This window comes from Schistocerca cancellata, chromosome 9 (assembly GCF_023864275.1).
Source record: "Schistocerca cancellata isolate TAMUIC-IGC-003103 chromosome 9, iqSchCanc2.1, whole genome shotgun sequence".
Classification (NCBI taxonomy): domain Eukaryota; kingdom Metazoa; phylum Arthropoda; class Insecta; order Orthoptera; family Acrididae; genus Schistocerca; species Schistocerca cancellata.
Genome location: NC_064634.1, coordinates 481,504,799 through 481,522,369, shown reverse-complemented (window position 1 = coordinate 481,522,369; position 17,571 = coordinate 481,504,799). Strand labels below are relative to the sequence as shown.

The window sequence follows — 17,571 nt, the reverse complement described above, 5'->3', positions numbered from 1 at the left end:
TGATTTAGCACGCTCACCCACTGTCAATTATTGCTGAGCGGTGTGGTGCAGTGTATAGGACGATAGACTCGCATTCTGGAGGACGCTGCTTCGAACCCCGTCCGGCCATCCATGTTTAGGTTTCCTGTAATTTCCCTAAATAGCTCAAAACAAATTCTGAGATGGTTCCTTTGGAAACGGCACGCCTGATTTTCTTCCCCATCCTCTCGCAATCCGAGTTACAATGACCGCGATGTCGACGAGATTTTAAAATCTAATGTAACTATTAATTGTTAGAAATTTGAAGATTGATATGCCACATACATATTGCAGTCATCAGCCCATTCACTCACAGCATAAACAATGAAGCTAATAGTATCGTCTATATCCACATCTACGGGATTACTCTGCAATTCACACTTAATTCCCTGCAGAGGGTTCATCGAACCATTTTCATACTGCTTCTCTACCATTCCACTTTCGAATAGTGCGTGGGAAGAAGGAACACCTAAATCTCTCCGTTCGAGCTCTGATTTCTCTTCTTTTATTATGATGTTCATTTCTTCCAGCGTAGGTGGCTGTCAGCAAAATATTTACGCATTCGGATGAGAAAGTTGGTGATTGAAATTTCGTAAATAGATCTCGCCCCAAAGTTTCAGTGACTGCCACGCCAACTCGCGTATCATATCAGTGACACTCTCACCCCTACTGCACGATAACGCGAAAAGAGCTGTCCTCTTGAACTTTTTCGATGTCCTCCGTCAATCCTATCTGGTAAGGATCCCATACCGCGCAACGATATTCCAGCAGTGGACGGACAAGTGTAATGTAGGCTGTTTGTCGGATCTTCTAAGTGTTCTGTCAACAAAGCGCAGTCTTTGTTTCGCCTTGTCCGCAATATTACCTATATGGTCCTTCCAAATTAAGTTGCATGTAATTGTAATTCCTAGGTATTTAGTGGAATTGATAGCTCTTAGATTTGTGCGATTTATCGTAAACCCAAAATTTATCGGATTTCTTTTATTAACCGTGTGGATGACCTCGCACTTTTCTTTGTTTAGTGCTAATTGCCACTTTTCGCACCATACAGAAATTCTCTCTAGATCATTTTGTAATTGGAATTGATCGTCTGATGATTTTACTAGACGGTAAATTACAGCGTCATCTGCAAACAATCCAAGGGGGCTGCTCATATTATCACCTAGATCATTTATACACTCCTGGAAATTGAAATAAGAACACCGTGAATTCATTGTCCCAGGAAGGGGAAACTTTATTGACACATTCCTGGGGTCAGATACATCTCATGATCACACTGACAGAACCACAGGCACATAGACACAGGCAACAGAGCATGCACAATGTCGGCACTAGTACAGTGTATATCCACCTTTCGCAGCAATGCAGGCTGCTATTCTCCCATGGAGACGATCGTAGAGATGCTGGATGTAGTCCTGTGGAACGGCTTGCCATGCCATTTCCACCTGGCGCCTCAGTTGGACCAGCGTTCGTGCTGGACGTGCAGACCGATGAGACGACGCTTCATCCAGTCCCAAACATGCTCAATGGGGGACAGATCCGGAGATCTTGCTGGCCAGGGTAGTTGACTTACACCTTCTAGAGCACGTTGGGTGGCACGGGATACATGCGGACGTGCATTGTCCTGTTGGAACAGCAAGTTCCCTTTCCGGTCTAGGAATGGTAGAACGATGGGTTCGATGACGGTTTGGATGTACCGTGCACCATTCAGTGTCCCCTCGACGATCACCAGTGGTGTACGGCCAGTGTAGGAGATCGCTCCCCACACCATGATGCCGGGTGTTGGCCCTGTGTGCCTCGGTCGTATGCAGTCCTGATTGTGGCGCTCACCTGCACGGCGCCAAACACGCATACGACCATCATTGGCACCAAGGCAGAAGCGACTCTCATCGCTGAAGACGACACGTCTCCATTCGTCCCTCCATTCACGCCTGTCGCGACACCGCTGGAGGCGGGCTGCACGATGTTGGGGCGTGAGCGGAAGACGGCCTAACGGTGTGCGGGACCGTAGCCCAGCTTCATGGAGACGGTTGCGAATGGTCCTCGCCGATACCCCAGAAGCAACAGTGTCCCTAATTTGCTGGGAAGTGGCGGTGCGGTCCCCTACGGCACTGCGTAGGATCCTACGGTCTTGGCGTGCATCCGTGCGTCGCTGCGGTCCGGTCCCAGGTCGACGGGCACGTGCACCTTCTGCCGACCACTGGCGACAACATCGATGTACTGTGGAGACCTGACGCCCCACGTGTTGAGCAATTCGGCGGTACGTCCACCCGGCCTCCCGCATGCCCACTATACGCCCTCGCTCAAAGTCCGTCAACTGCACATACGGTTCACGTCCACGCTGTCGCGGCATGCTACCAGTGTTAAAGACTGCGATGGAGCTCCGTATGCCACGGCAAACTGGCTGACACTGACGGCGGCGGTGCACAAATGCTGCGCAGCTAGCGCCATTCGACGGCCAACACCGCGGTTCCTGGTGTGTCCGCTGTGCCGTGCGTGTGATCATTGCTTGTACAGCCCTCTCGCAGTGTCCGGAGCAAGTATGGTGGGTCTGAGACACCGGTGTCAATGTGTTCTTTTTTCCATTTCCAGGAGTGTATAAATCAGGAACAGCAGAAGACCTATGACATTACCATTGCCAGATATCACTTCTGTTCTACTCGATGATTTACCGTCTATCACTACGAACTATCTCTGAGAGGAAGTCACGAATCCAGTCACACAACTGAGACGATACTCCATATGCACGCAATTTGACTAATAGTCACTTGTAACGAACGGAATCAAAAGCCTTCTGGAAGTCTAGGAATATGGAATCGATCTGAGATCCCTTGTCGACAGCACTCATTACTTCATGGGAATAAAGAGCTAGCTATGTTGCTCAACAACGATATTTTCTGAACCCGTGTTGGTTATGTATCAATAAGTCATTTTCTTCAAGGTGTTTCATAATGTTCGAGTACAGTATATGCTCCAAAATCCTACTGCAAATTAAGGTCAGTGATATGGGTCTGTAATTCAATGGATTACTCTTATTTCCCTTCTTGAATATTGGTGTGACCTCTGCTACTTTCCAGCCTTTAGAAACAGACATTTCGTCAAGTGAGTGGTAGTATATGATTGGCTAAGAAAGGACCTATTGTCTCTGCACACTGTGAAAGGAACCTACCGCAAAACACAACCTTTCTAGTTCTCATATTAAACGTCTCATTGTCTGCCGGAAACCAAATGACGCAACGAAACAGCAAGAAGTACTACAAGTATTGTGTTTTAATTTGAGGTATGTGGGCTGCCTCTACTGAACTTCTGCCGAGGAATATCCTACGGCACATGACAACCCATTACTTCAACTAATGTTTCTATGCAAATGACTGACTCTGGCTGTTGGCAGTGAAGGCGATGTTGACACAACGTAGAATATTTCAGAATAATTCCTATCAACTCACACATAAATAAATGAAATGAATCAGACAAATAAATCATCTGAACTAACAAATAAGTTTTTAAATACCTACAAATTTATTACACTAACAGAGAATCACATTGGAGCAGAATTCTCATAAACAACACAGATAACATCCAAGTTGTTGTGTAGTCAAATGAATTGCGTGTACTGATGTACGGTTGACAAAACTGGGGAGTGGATGTAAAATTAACTGCTATCTGACATTAACTATGACAACGCGATCGGTCTGAAACTTATTCGTTGACAGTGATAGTAAGTTGCAAAGCTGCAAACTATAATGAAATGCAAAATGGACAGCGACTGCTGCTTTTTGAAAGAGCTCGTCGTGGACGGCGAAAATAACTGTCAGTTATTTCGCCCCATACTCTTATAACTGAGAGGCAGGTTAGTTGGAGAGTGTGCAGGTTAGCATTGTACATGTACCAAGGCCTAATAAAATAAAAGCAGGAAAATAAGGACATGCAATGTTAAGAAGATTGCATAAAATAATATATTTGAAGATGATGTATGAGAGGGAAGGTCAGGAAATATAGTTTGAAGTACCTACCAAAATAAGGAAAGACTTTGATAAAAGTATGCTACGGAGCGCAAGGATAGTATAAGAAACACCGGACACGAAGGTGCATTTCTGGAACCGCCTGACCACTACGGTCGCAGGTTCGAATCCTGCCTCGGGCATGGATGTGTGTGATGTCCTTAGGTTGGTTAGGTTTAAGTAGTGCTAGGTTCTAGGGGGCTGACGACCACAGCAGTTAAGTCCCATAGTGCTCAGAGCCATTTTAACCTTTTTTTTTTTTGAGGATGCAGTAAGGTAAAATTGTCTCTACTTAAAAAGCTTTGCCGACCGCTGCGGCCGAGCGGTTCTAGGCGCTTTAGTCCTGAACTGCCCTGCTGCTATGGTCGCAACTTTGAATCCTGCCTCGGGCATGGTTGTGTGTGTTGTCCTTAGATTAGTTAGGTTTAAGTTGTTCTAAGTCTAGGGGACATGGCCTCAGATGTTAAGTCCCATAGTGCTCAGAGCCATTTTTTTAAAAAGAAGGAACGGAGGGACCAGTGTGTAGTAGATTGTAAGATAAGCTGAATAGAGTGAAATATGTATTATGGAAGTGCATCACCTGAGTGAATGCTGGCGAAATAAAGAAACACAAGACAGAACTTGGAAAGGATCTCATCTGAAATAATTCTTAGATAGGAACTGATTAACATAATTTATACCCAAATTATTCTCCTATTCCTCGAAAATGAGACATTTACGTAAAGCACAAATTTTTACTTTTTTATTTAATTACTTTTTTTTACAGGAACATGCAACAACCTCCTTGTGTTTCAGCACATATCGACCGCCGCGAACATGAGTAAATGAATCGTGATAGAAGCGTAAATTTATTTAACGAAAGCTTATTGTAAATATTTTCGGCGTCGAAGAGTCATAGGAAAGTCTAGAATTAATGAACCAAATGAAACATTCCTAGAGTTTTGCAGTCTTTCTCCATATACCTATAAATGAACATTAACATAAAATATAAATTCACCATATGCATTCCTTGAGTTCAGTTTAGGTTGCTGCAGCTCTGAAACGTCGAACCATTTAGACTGTCAAATATTGTTACAGGTCTGCATAAAGCCGCCATAGAGAGGTAGGGGGTGAAACACGCTAACGAAACACGTATCAAGCTGTATACTGTTTCTGATCTACTCAAACGTGTGTATGGAGAATGGGAAAGCTCTGAGTGCCAGTTCAATTAATTAAAAATGTCCTATTTTCTGTGTCACTGAGAGTAATTTTTAATTTTCCTCTGAATTGCCTGTTCCCTTCACTCGCCCTTATCATAAGCCACTGCAAGCAAAGTAATTTAAGGAAAAACCTGTAACGAAACAAAATCAAACGAGAGCAAGTAAGAGAAAAGATAAGAAAAATAAATAAATGAGAGGCAATCGACTTATTTACTGGTATCACACGGAAATCATCACCTGTAGTGAACGGGCGCGTAATAGTCACGTAAACAAGTGACATGTACACGACAGCACTGATAACACCATCGTCCCTTAAGTTTTTACGAACTTGCAGGATCTCTAGTCCATCTGTATTGACAGTGGACATTACTATAGTTTTAATATTTGCCATCTGTTATTGTTGTAATCAATGTCTAATTAGAAGCTGGCACAATCAATTGTTTACAGCGTGCTTTCAAGGAAAAATTACTGTGAAATAACGAAAACTACATGAACATTTTCGTTTCATGATTTTTTACTATTTTCGTGAAGATCCAGCTTAGTAACAGTTCTTCGAATCGCTTCGTTCGAACTTCTGGCATTCAGTCATTTTCGTTAAATGTTGTGCACAATTGCTTTGCGAATTTCGCTGTGGCCGCGCTCCGGCGAGCTATAAATTTCGTAAAAGTGAACTAAAATCGCTTGCTGTTAGAAAAGACATTGGTTTTGTGCCATAAGCCTTTAAAGAGGACGCCAATTGACATACCATGAGAGGGAGGAACCCTTAGTCATCACGAAGACTACTGAACAATCGATTTTGCACAAAAGTTTACCTGCGAGAAAAATGTCTATTTCTGATGGATTCCATACCATTTCATCGAAAGTCAAAAACTGACTAGTGCCAAATGGCATAAGCCAATGCTCAAAATTTTCTTTTGAGGATATTCAATATCGTAACAGGAGATGAAAGTTGATATTTTCGCACGAAGCGGAAACATAACAGCAGCAACTGTTTGGGTGTCCGAAGACGAACCGAAAGCATCAAAATGCTTCGTTCGTGAAGCACTTACAAGAAAATTATCGCTTCTTTTATTGGTTGTGCTGGCACGTCACCATCGTTGTATTAGAGGATTGAAAAACTTATAATGCTGGATCGTATACAACAATTTGATTGCCACAAGTTATCAATGAAACCGAGAACAAAAAGTGATTGCTTTTTGAAGATAAATATTTTCACCAGTAAACTGCAGTGATATTTGTTGTGTCTACTATGGCGGTGTTGGATTTAGCGATTCATCATCCGTCATCCTACGTCAAACGTGTCACGCAAAAATCTGCATACACATGTCGTCTTCAAACAAATCCCATTTGATATCTTTCCGTGATATCCTGGAGACAAACAGAAGGAATGCAGCGTGCACGAATATGAGAAAATATTTGTTTCAATAATTGTATATATTTACATATATTACTGTACCATCATTTGATTTAAAACTCAGTTTTCAGGATTTACTTATGACAAACTGCTGTTCAGTCCACGTTCTTCGCTCCTGCTGACTACTTTGTCTTTAAAACTGCAACAGTTTCTCCCATTTCACAATGATTCCTGGACTCCCTATCCGACAAAACTGCTACCATCGTATACGTTTTACAAGTTTGTCGGCATATATCTTACTTATGACGAGTTCGGAATGTGTTTTACTTACGAAGAACAGTTACACAAAGTTATTCATTATTGTGTTACGTTGGAGCGTTATTTTAAAGTACTTATTGTCTGCTTTTGCATTCCTCTTATTGTCCATATTGAAGAAAGAAAGATCAGAGGTTACAACCTCGTCGACAGAGCTGTCATTAGAGATAGGGCAGAGGGTCAGATAGCGATTGGCGTATTCCTGGAGCGATTATAGAATGCACGGAAATGTTGATGATCGGATGGAGATTTGACAAGTTGTCACCAAAATATGGATCTCTAATGCTATCCACGGCGCCACCTCGTTTGTTTCCCCCTTTGGGGAGGACCCTCTGGTATGCCCTTTAAACTGGTTTGCAGAATGAAGATTTAGATAAGACACCTCTCTCATGTGGGTAAAAACGGGGCTATGCCTCTAAAGCGCTGCCCTACGCGCCTTACTGTTACGACTTTACCAAATGGCTCCCGAGGTATCTTATTTTAAGTTGTATTGAAATGGGATAATATAATTAAGCGGAAAAATGGGGTCATATCTGTGAATGATACATCATAAACTGTGCTCCGACCCTTCTCCAGTCCAGCTGCTAAAGTGTGGCACAGACTTGCTGTTCAGTTGTGATTAAATTGCCGACGATAAATACATGCAGATTTACTTGCAAAGCATAGCCTAAGAATTAACTCTCAGAGTATCACAACTAAATACGTGAAATTGTGTTCACCATTCTTACCGTCAGATGAGGCAGGTCAGATGGTTACAGGAAACACTTGTTTGCAGCTACCTGCAAGGAAGAAGAAACAAAATAAGGACAACTGTAACAGAGGCGTTAGCAAACAAATGCTGATGGTTGACAATTGCCTTGCAGCGATATGGACAAACTTCTGATGGCATTGTAGCGTATGAAGCACCTAACAATTACACAAAATAGTGTAAACATTACACACAATGGTTGAGAGCTGATTAGCCTGTACTTAAAAATAGCAAGTGCTCGTATTTTGCAGCAAATTTTTAACCAAAATTGTTTCACTTCATTGTTTTAGGCAAGTGTACTGATTTGGAAAACGAATGGTTATTTCCTTAGTTACATGGCTTTAAAATGGCTTTGAGCACTATGGGACTCAACTACTGTGGTCATAAGTCCCCTAGAACTTAGAACTACTTAAACCTAACTAACCTAAGGACATCACACACATCCATGCCAGAGGCAGGATTCGAACCTGCGACTATAGCGGTCGTGCGGTTCCAGACTGTAGCGCCTTTAACCGCTCGTCCACTCCGGCCGGCCCTTAGTTACATATTATAAATTTTGTTCTGATATATGTAGCGTCTCATAGGAATGCATTCATGTTCAATTAACTTTCACATTATTTACAAAAAAACAGAGAACCAATTCTGCACTTGCTTTAATGTCTCCTTTGTTGTATGCACGTCCACTGTCTCTTCTCAAAGAAGTTTATGTGCAAAAGAGCTTACAAAAGACCCACTTACAAAGTTGAAGCATTGTATACTGTTGCACAGCAGAATAGTAAAGAAGTGGACGAATAAAGTTTTGTTCTAATTGGCTGGAATGACGCTAAGTGGAACAACGCCGCCGTCGGGCACGCAATAGTGGGGTAACCAACGTAAATAACTGGAAGAAAGGAAGTACAAACAGAGAAGGAGCTTCTTGCGTCATAGTGTGCGAGAGAGATCGCAGCGAACCGCAGACTCAGCACATAGACAACAGTGTGCAGCAGACGCAGCACTCTTCTTCAACGGGGCAATGTGTAGAAACTTCATCTACATCTGCATACATACTCCGCAATCTATCATACGGTGCGTGGCGGAGGGGAGAACTAGCATCTTCTCTCCCTGTTCCACTCCCAAACAGAACTAGGGAAAAATGACTGCCTATATGCCTCTGTACGAGCCCTAATCTCTCTTATCTTATCTTTGTGGTCTTTCCGCGAAATGTAAGTTGGCGGCAGTAAAATTGTACTGCAGTCAGCCTCAAATGATGGTTCTCTGGATTTCCTCAGTAGCGATTCACGAAAAGAACGCCTCCTTTCCTCCAGAGACTCCCACCCGAGTTCCTGAAGCATTTCCATAACACTCGCGTGATGATCAAACAGTAACAAATATATCAGCCCGCCTCTGAACTGCTTCTATGTCCTCCCTCAATCCGACCTGATAGGGATCCCAAATGCTCGAGCAGTACTCAAGAGTAGGTCGTATTAGTATTTTACAAGCGGTCTCCTTTACAGATGAACCACATCTTCCCAAAATTCTACCAATGAACCGAAGACGACTATCCGCCTTCCCCACAACTGCCATTACATGATTGTCCCACTTCATATCGCTCTGCAATGTTACGCCCAAATATTTAATCGACGTGACTGTGTCAAGCGCTACACTGCTAATGGAGTATTCAAACATTACAGGATTCTTTTTCCTATTCATCTGTATTAATTTACATTTATCTATATTTAGAGTTAGCAGCCATTCTTTACACCAATCACAAATAATGTCCAAGTCATCTTGTATCCTCCTACAGTCACTCAACGACGACACCTTCTCGTACACCACAGCATCATCAGCAAACAGCCGCACATTGCTATCCACCCTATCCAAATTATCATTTATGTAGATAGAAAACAACAGCGGACCTACCACACTACCCTGGGCACTCCAGATGATACCCTCACTTCCGATGAACACTGGCCATGGAGGACAACGTACTGGGTTCTATTACTTAAGAAGTCTTCGAGCCACTCACATACTTGGGAACCAATCCCATATGCTCGAACCTTAGTTAGGAATCTGCAGTGGGGCACCGCGTCAAACGCTTTACGGAAGTCAAGGAATATGGCATCCGTCTGATACCCTTCATCCATGGTTCGCAAGATACCATGTTAAAAAAGGAGTTGCGTTTCGCAGGAGCGATGCTTTCTAGAGCCGTGCTGATGCATGGACAGCAACTTCTCTGTCTCAAGGAAATTCATTATATTCGAACTTCATCTAGGGATGACACAGTAACGCATTTCAGACTCCAGGCTTTGCGCAAAAGCACGTTCTGAAGCACTGTAGCTGAACATTAGGCCACTCAAGAGTGCTGACAGGCTCTGAAAATGGGAACATATTGGGTCACCCATATGGAGGGCATGACGCCATTGACTGCTACAAAGCTTGCGTCTTCCTTCCATTCACTCTCATAGTTAGGTCACTCCATCTGCATCACTGATACTGATGGAAGGTGAGCTCTATTAGCTGCAGGATGCCCTGTTGAATGCAATGAAGTTTCTACAGCTGCTGCCACCTCGGAGTGTCCTGTTGCTAGTCTGCAGCCGTCTGTCTGTGGACTGAACTTTGCGAGTTGCATTCCCACCTAACTGACTGAAAGTGAGGGTCAGACTATTCCTCTGTGGATGGACTACCCCATTTGCGAGCCGTTTCACTTGGGAGTAGGTTGGCTGGACAGTACTGGTACTACCTTGCGGCTGTGTGCTGCGACCACCTCTAGGGCTATCCTTCATGTCACTGCTGGGTCTTCTGTCTATACACCATACTGACATTCGAAAACAGGGTGATCTGATTCCTGGTGCTGAGCCTAAGCGCGATTTCACTCGACAGAGCGCTGACAGGCGTCCGCAGCCACGGCCGGTTGTAGCGACGCAGCGGCTGCTGGACACCCCCTACGATGGAGTTCCATGCTGATTTTCGCGGATGATGCTGTAGTATACAGAAAAGTTGCAGAATTAGACAATTGCAGCGAAATGCAGAGGATACGCACTTGGATCTGAGCACTATGAGACTTAACATCTATGGTCATCAGTCCCCTAGAACTTAGAACTACTTAAACCTAACTAACCTGAGGACATCACACAACACCCAGTCATCACGAGGCAGAGAAAATCCCTGACCCCGCTGGGAATCGAACCCGGGAACCCGGGCGCGGGAAGCGAGAACGCTACCGCACGACCACGAGCTGCGGACGGATAGGCACTTGGTGCAGGGAGTGGAAACTGGCGCTTAACATAGACAAATGTAATATATTGCGAATACATAGAAAGAAGGATCCTTTATTGTATGATTATATGATAGCGGAACAAACACTGGTAGCAGTTACTTCCGTAAAATATCAGGGAATAAGCGTACGGAACGATTTGAAGTGGAATAATCATATAAAATTAATTGTTGGTAAGGCGGGTGACAGGTTGAGAGTCATTGGGAGAGTCCTTAGAAAATGTCCCTAGAAAATATAAAATTAATTGTTAGTAAGGCGGGTGCCAGGTTGAGATTCATTGGGAGAGTCCTTAGAAAATGTAGTCCATCAACAAAGGAGGTGGCTTACAAACCACTCGTTCGACCTATACTTGAGTATTGGTCATCAGTGTGGGATCCATACCAGGTCGGGTTGACAGAGGAGATGGAGAAGATCCAAAGAAGAGCTGCGCGTTTCGTCACAGGGTTATTTGGTAAGCGTGATAGCGTTACGGAGATGTTTAGCAAACTCGAGTGGCAGACTCTGCAAGAGAGGCGCTCTGCATCGCGGTGTTGCTTGCTGTCCAGGTTTCGAGAGGGTGTGTTTCTGGATGAGGTATCGAATATATTGCTTCCCCCTACTTATACGTCCCGAGGAGATCACGAATGTAAAATTAGAGAGATTCGAGCGCGCACGGAGGCTTTCCGGCAGTCGTTCTTCCCGCGAACCATACGCGACTGGAACAGGCAAAGGAGGTAATGACAGTGGCACCTAAAGTGCCCGCCGCCACACACCGTTGGGTGGCTTGTGTAAATGTAGATGTAGATGGAGCCGCAGCAGTGGCCGCAGACAACGCCGGAGCCTGCGCCTGCAAATTCCCCGCCGGGTGCTGACGTGCTGTCCTGCTCCTTAATGGAACGCGGGCTCAGCACGGCGGCTAGTAGGCAGCGCCGGAAAAAAAAGAGGGTGAATGTAAAAACCCTTTTTACGAGGCGTGTTTTTTAAGTAAATACCATTCTGAAATTTAAAAAAAGACGTGCTAAGATATTTCAATGATTTTATTTTTACATGAAAGCCTGTACCTTAGTCTACCCACTGACGCCATTACGGTCTGGTTCTTCCTTGTTTGCGTTGTGTACTGAGAGTTTAAGATGCCTCCGATAGTCGCGAGTCCCGCCGACTGTGAATTACCGGCTGTTATAAGATTTCTTAGTGCTAAAAGCCTAAAAGCGACCGATATTCATCGTGAGATCTGTGCAGTTTACGGAGAAAACATTATGAGTGATGGAATGGTAAGAAAGTGGGTGAGAGAATTTAAAGATGGCCCCACAAATGTGCATGATGAACAACGGAGTGGGCGTCCTTCGGTCGTTAATGAAAGTTTGGTGCAGGAAGTGGACAATAGGGTGCTAGGAAACAGACGCTTTACGATTTCCTCCTTGCGGGATGCCTTTCCTGATGTTTCTCGTAGTGTTTTGTATGGCACCGTGAGCCAGCACTTGAATTACCGAAAATTGTGCGCACGTTGGGTACCGAAAATGTTGACGGATGTGCACAAAACCAAACGTTCGGACAGTGCATTGACTTTGCTTGAGCGGTACGACAACGACGGTGATTATTTCTTAAGCCAAATTGTTACGGGCGACGAAACATTGGTGGCCTACGTCACACCAGAATTAAAGCAACAGTCCATGGAAGTTGAGCAAGGGTATCATTTTGCTGCAAAATGCCCGTGTGCATGTGGCGAATCAGACCAAAGATCTCATCACATCTTTTCGATGGGAAACTCTAGATCATCCTCCGTACAGTCCCGATCTTGAGCGCAGTGACTACCATCTGTCCTGCACTTGAAGAAACACCTGGGCGGTCAGCGTCTTCAAGATGATGAAGTCAAAACAGTCGTTATGCAGCGGTTAACAAGTCAGGCGGTAGACTTCTGTGAGGAGGGTACTCAAAAGCTGGTACAACGTTATGACAAGTGCGCAATGTTGAAGGAAATTATGTAGAAAAGTAGATTAAGGTACAGGCTTTCATGTAAAAATAAAATTATTGAGATATATTAGCACATCTCTTTATAATTTCAAAAATGTACTTACTTTAAAAACACGCCTCGTAATAAACGATTGTTTAATGATGTCTGATCGCGCTCTGGCACCACACAGGACCCCCACCACCGCGCCTCCGCTCCTATATTCCGCACCAACGCTGAAGGAGCTCATACAGTACATTAAGGGGCTCCGGAAAGGCTCAAAATCATGAAAAGTTCAATTTTTACTTTTTTGCGTTTTCTGAATCTGCAGACTATTACATTTTAATAGATATATAATTTATTCAATTCCGAAGACTACAACTATTTTTAAAGTTTTTTTGAAATGTGTTCTACATGGGTGTGACCCACTGTGGCGCTGTTAAACTGCTGTCAAATGGTGTTATTATTAACGTCCGTGTTCATCAGGTACATTTTAGTGATGTGAGATAAAGTATGTGTTGTGGCTAACCTGTGATGGTTCAATATATATCGCTGGTGTGATTGTCGATTGTTTCATGTTTATTTACTCTGTCGTTATCTCGAAAATATTCGTAATTAATTCTGTTTCTTGAGTCTCTGTTTTGTTGAAGTATAATAATGAGTAAAAGTAAAGTTGCTGTCGCGACTTTCATTGATGGCAACATTGTAAGGTGCAAGGTATTCAGAAATATGGGAATGAAGATAGGTTCTAACATGGTACGAGCGATGCTTGCTTTAGACAAGGAACGCCTTCGGGCTGCAGACAGGGCTGTAAAGAGTCTAGAAATACAAGCAAGAGTAAACAGGAGGAGGAACAAGAGGAAGCTGGAGGAGGAGTTTGCAGAGGATGAAGATAATCCACCCTATGGACCTGGAATGCACTAAAAAGTTAATCCAATCTTTGTCGCTCGATTCCCAAAACTTTTATTTTCTCATACTAATTACATGTTTTCTAAGGATCTTCCAAACATATTTGTTTCAAACTTTCAGTAAATGTTACACAGTACCTTCTGCATAATTTAACACAGCCTTTTTCCAAAAAACTGTATATTTTTGAATATATAAATAAAAAATTGCAAAAAAATGTTGTGAATTTTCATTACAATTGAAAAAATATCATCTTTAATAACTGAACTAAAATTTTGTAAAATCCCTGTGTTAAGTTGTAGCCCATATTCCAATAAATAATCTGTTAGAAGTTCAACTTCCTACCTCAAATACTTTGTGAGGAAAGATGTAATTTATAAGCGTTATTTTAACATTGCAAGTATAGGGCGTTCCGGAGCCCCTTAAGCATGTTCCTAATCTACATCCTCTGTTCGTGTATAATGTGATGACGAATTTTACCCGAAAGCGCTGCTATGGAGCACTACATTCTCACAAACAAAATTTTTGCGGTTAGGATAAAATATTTTTACCTAAATCTTAATTCTGTACCACTGAACATGCTTGAATGTTTTAGGTAAATATGTTACTTTAAAAATTCGTTTATTTTTACGTCACAAGCTTTTCATTTCTTTTACTTACGGAGCGATTTCAGCGACCAGAAATGCATGTTGTTTGCATGTCTATAATAAACACGTTTCTACATTTCCGTTTATTTTCTTAATCTACTATTGTTAGATAAGTAACAACATTTTGTAGTGAAAATTTCTAAATATGGTAACTTATTGGTTAGCTTCTCCCTACCATCCAGTGTAATCTTGTTGTCACGTACAGTGTGAAACGTCCTTATAGAACTATTTTACACGACTGTGCTTAAACTGACACACAATATTTTTTTTTAGCGCAACGCAATCTGACTTTCAGAAATCCCTACAAAGGAATGGCCCTGACTAACATTAACCTGTACCTTTCACAAATCACTTACCTCACCAAAAATCTTCGTTACTCAAGCTACTGCACTACAGCGAGCGCCACTACTGCGAGCTAAATAAAAGATTCAAACTACGGAAGGCACTAACTACTGATAGTCGTAGTTAGCAAATGAAAGATTTTGATAGAGAACAAACACTGTATTTACCTTAATAGTGTTGGGCAGCGGCAGCTGGATGTGAACAGCGCGTAGCGTTGCGCAGTTGGAGGTGAGCCGCCAGCAGTGGTGGATATGGGAAATGAGATGGCGGATTTTTGAGTACAGAATGGATATTATGAACTGCTATGTATATTATGCTTTTTCAACACTATTAAGGTAAATACATTGTTTGTTCTCTATTAAAATCTTTCATTTGCTAACTATGCCTACCAGTAGTTAGTGCTCTTCCGTAGTTTAAATCTTTTATTTAGCTGGCAGTAGTGGCGCTCGCTGTAGTGCAGTAGCTTGAGTAACGAAGATTTTTGTGAGGTAAGTGATTTGTGAAAAGTACAGGTTAATGTTAGTCAGGACCATTCCTTTGTAGGGATTTCTGAAAGTCAGATTGCGTTGCGCCAAAAAAAATATTGTGTGTCAGTTTAAGCACAGTCGTGTAAAATATTTCTAAGGGGATGTTTCAACTGATCAGCCAGAACATTGTGACCACCGACCTGCTATCGATATAAACCCGTCTGGGGGATAGCAGTGTCACCTCGCGAGGAATGGCTGCCAGTCAGACACGTCAATTCTGCGTATAGTATCAGTGAGCGTACTAACCGTTTGTAGAAGAGGTGGGCTCGCGATCTTATCTCATTTCGACCGAAGGCAGACTGTGAAGACCCGGAGGCTCGGCACTAGCGTTTCTGAAACTGCATGTCTTGTGGAGTGTTCGAGGAGTGCTCTGGTGAGTGTCTTCAACACGTGTCAAAACCAAGGTGAAAGCGCCTCGAGACACGGTGAGAATGGGTGGCCACCCCTCATTACAGGTATCGGATGTCGTAGGCTGGGCAGACCGGTAAAACAGAACAGGCAGCGAACTGTGGCCGAATTAAAATCAGACGTTAATGGTGGGCAGACTAAAAGCGTGTCTGGACACACTGTGCACCAAACATAGCCAGCAATCCATGCCTGTGCCAGGTTTGACACCACGACATCGGCAACTACGACTGAAATGGGCACGTTAGATTTAAGTGTCAGGAAGTCGTTTCTGAAAGTATTTGTATGGAGTGTAGCCATGTATGGAAGTGAAATATGGACGGTTAATAGTTTGGACAAGAAGAGAATAGAAGCTTTTGAAATGTGGTGCTACAGAAGAATGCTGAAGATTAGATGGGTAGATCACATAACTAATGAGGAAGTATTGAATAGGATTGGGGAGAAGAGAAGTTTGTGGCACAACTTGACCAGAAGAAGGGATCGGTTGGTAGGATATGTTCTGACGCATCAAGGGATCACCAATTTAGTATTGGAGGGCAGCGTGGAGGGTAAAAATCGTAGAGGGAGATCAAGAGATGAATACACTAAGCAGATTCAGAAGGATGTAGGTTGCATTAGGTACTGGGAAATGAAGAAGCTTGCACAGGATAGAGTAGCATGGAGAGCTGCATCAAACCAGTCTCAGGACTGAAGACCACAACAACAACAACAACCTCGGCACTGGGCGTTGGCACAGTGGCAGAGCGTTGCATGGTTCCATGAATACCGATAACTTGTTCATCACGCTGTTCGGAGGGCGCGAATGCGTCGTCTTCCAGAGAAGAGATCCTTGACGTCTATACTGTGGGATAGAGACAAGGTGGCGGCAGCTCCATTATGCTTTCGGGAACGCTGAAATCACCGTCCTTGGACCCAGTGGAGCTCGTGCAAGGCATCATGACGGCTAAGGAGTATCGTACACTGGTTGCAGACTGCGAAAAGCTGCACATGTCGATCATGTTTCCAGACGGCAGCGGCTATTATCAGCAAGATTAATCGCCATGTCACAAGGCCTGGAGCGCTTAGCAATGCTTCAAGAAAAACAGTGCCGAATTCCCATTAATGTGCTGGCCTCACCAACTCGCCAGATCTGAACCCAATTCGGCACATCTTGAATGTGACTGAACGTGGTGTCAAAACTCATCGCCCCTGTCCCCAGAATTTATAGAAATCAGGTGACTTGTGTGTGCAGATATGGTACCAAGTTGTGGCTGATCAATGTATGTGTTGTCCTGAAACTTGAACTCGTTTTCCAGCCTGACGCAGACTGTCAGCATTTCTGCGTTCAAGAGCACGCTTTCGTTAGACGCTTTACCTTCACTGCGTGTTTGTTAAACTTGTTTTTAGCCAAGTAATAGGAGAATAAGGAAGGAAAATTAATATAGTAGTATATCTGGAAAAAATAAATAATGTATTGATTACACACACAAAACAAACATGTGTCACAGGCCACTGATAATATTTAGTAAATAAAGATAAGTGAAATGCTTGCGGGACAGAAACATACAAAGTTTTACACTTCCTGACAGAAGACGTGAAGAGAGGAGAAAACTAAATAAACTTCCTGGTCTGGGAGGATATGTTGTTTTATTTTTGTGATGGCAAAATCCTAGCTGTTCATGTATGGACAAGAACGTTCCTGTTGAAAAACGGCACCACGATACTGTCACACAAAGTCGAGGGCCGTCGTCGATATGCCATCAGATAATAACTACACTCCTGGAAATGGAAAAAAGAACACATTGACACCGGTGTGTCAGACCCACCATAATTGCTCCGGACACTGCGAGAGGGCTGTACAAGCAATGATCACACGCACGGCACAGCGGACACACCAGGAACCGCGGTGTTGGCCGTCGAATGGCGCTAGCTGCGCAGCATTTGTGCACC

General features: G+C 43.4%; 1 protein-coding gene across 1 annotated transcript in view; it reads right to left on the bottom strand.

The window, feature by feature from the left end:
• Positions 1-17,571, bottom strand: part of LOC126101510 (NACHT and WD repeat domain-containing protein 2-like) — a 1,881,963-nt gene that overhangs the window by 1,388,472 nt on the left and 475,920 nt on the right. The window contains exon 2 of the mRNA XM_049912154.1: positions 7,616-7,666. The gene's annotated coding sequence lies outside the window, so the exon portion shown is untranslated. The remainder of the gene's footprint in view (positions 1-7,615; positions 7,667-17,571) is intronic.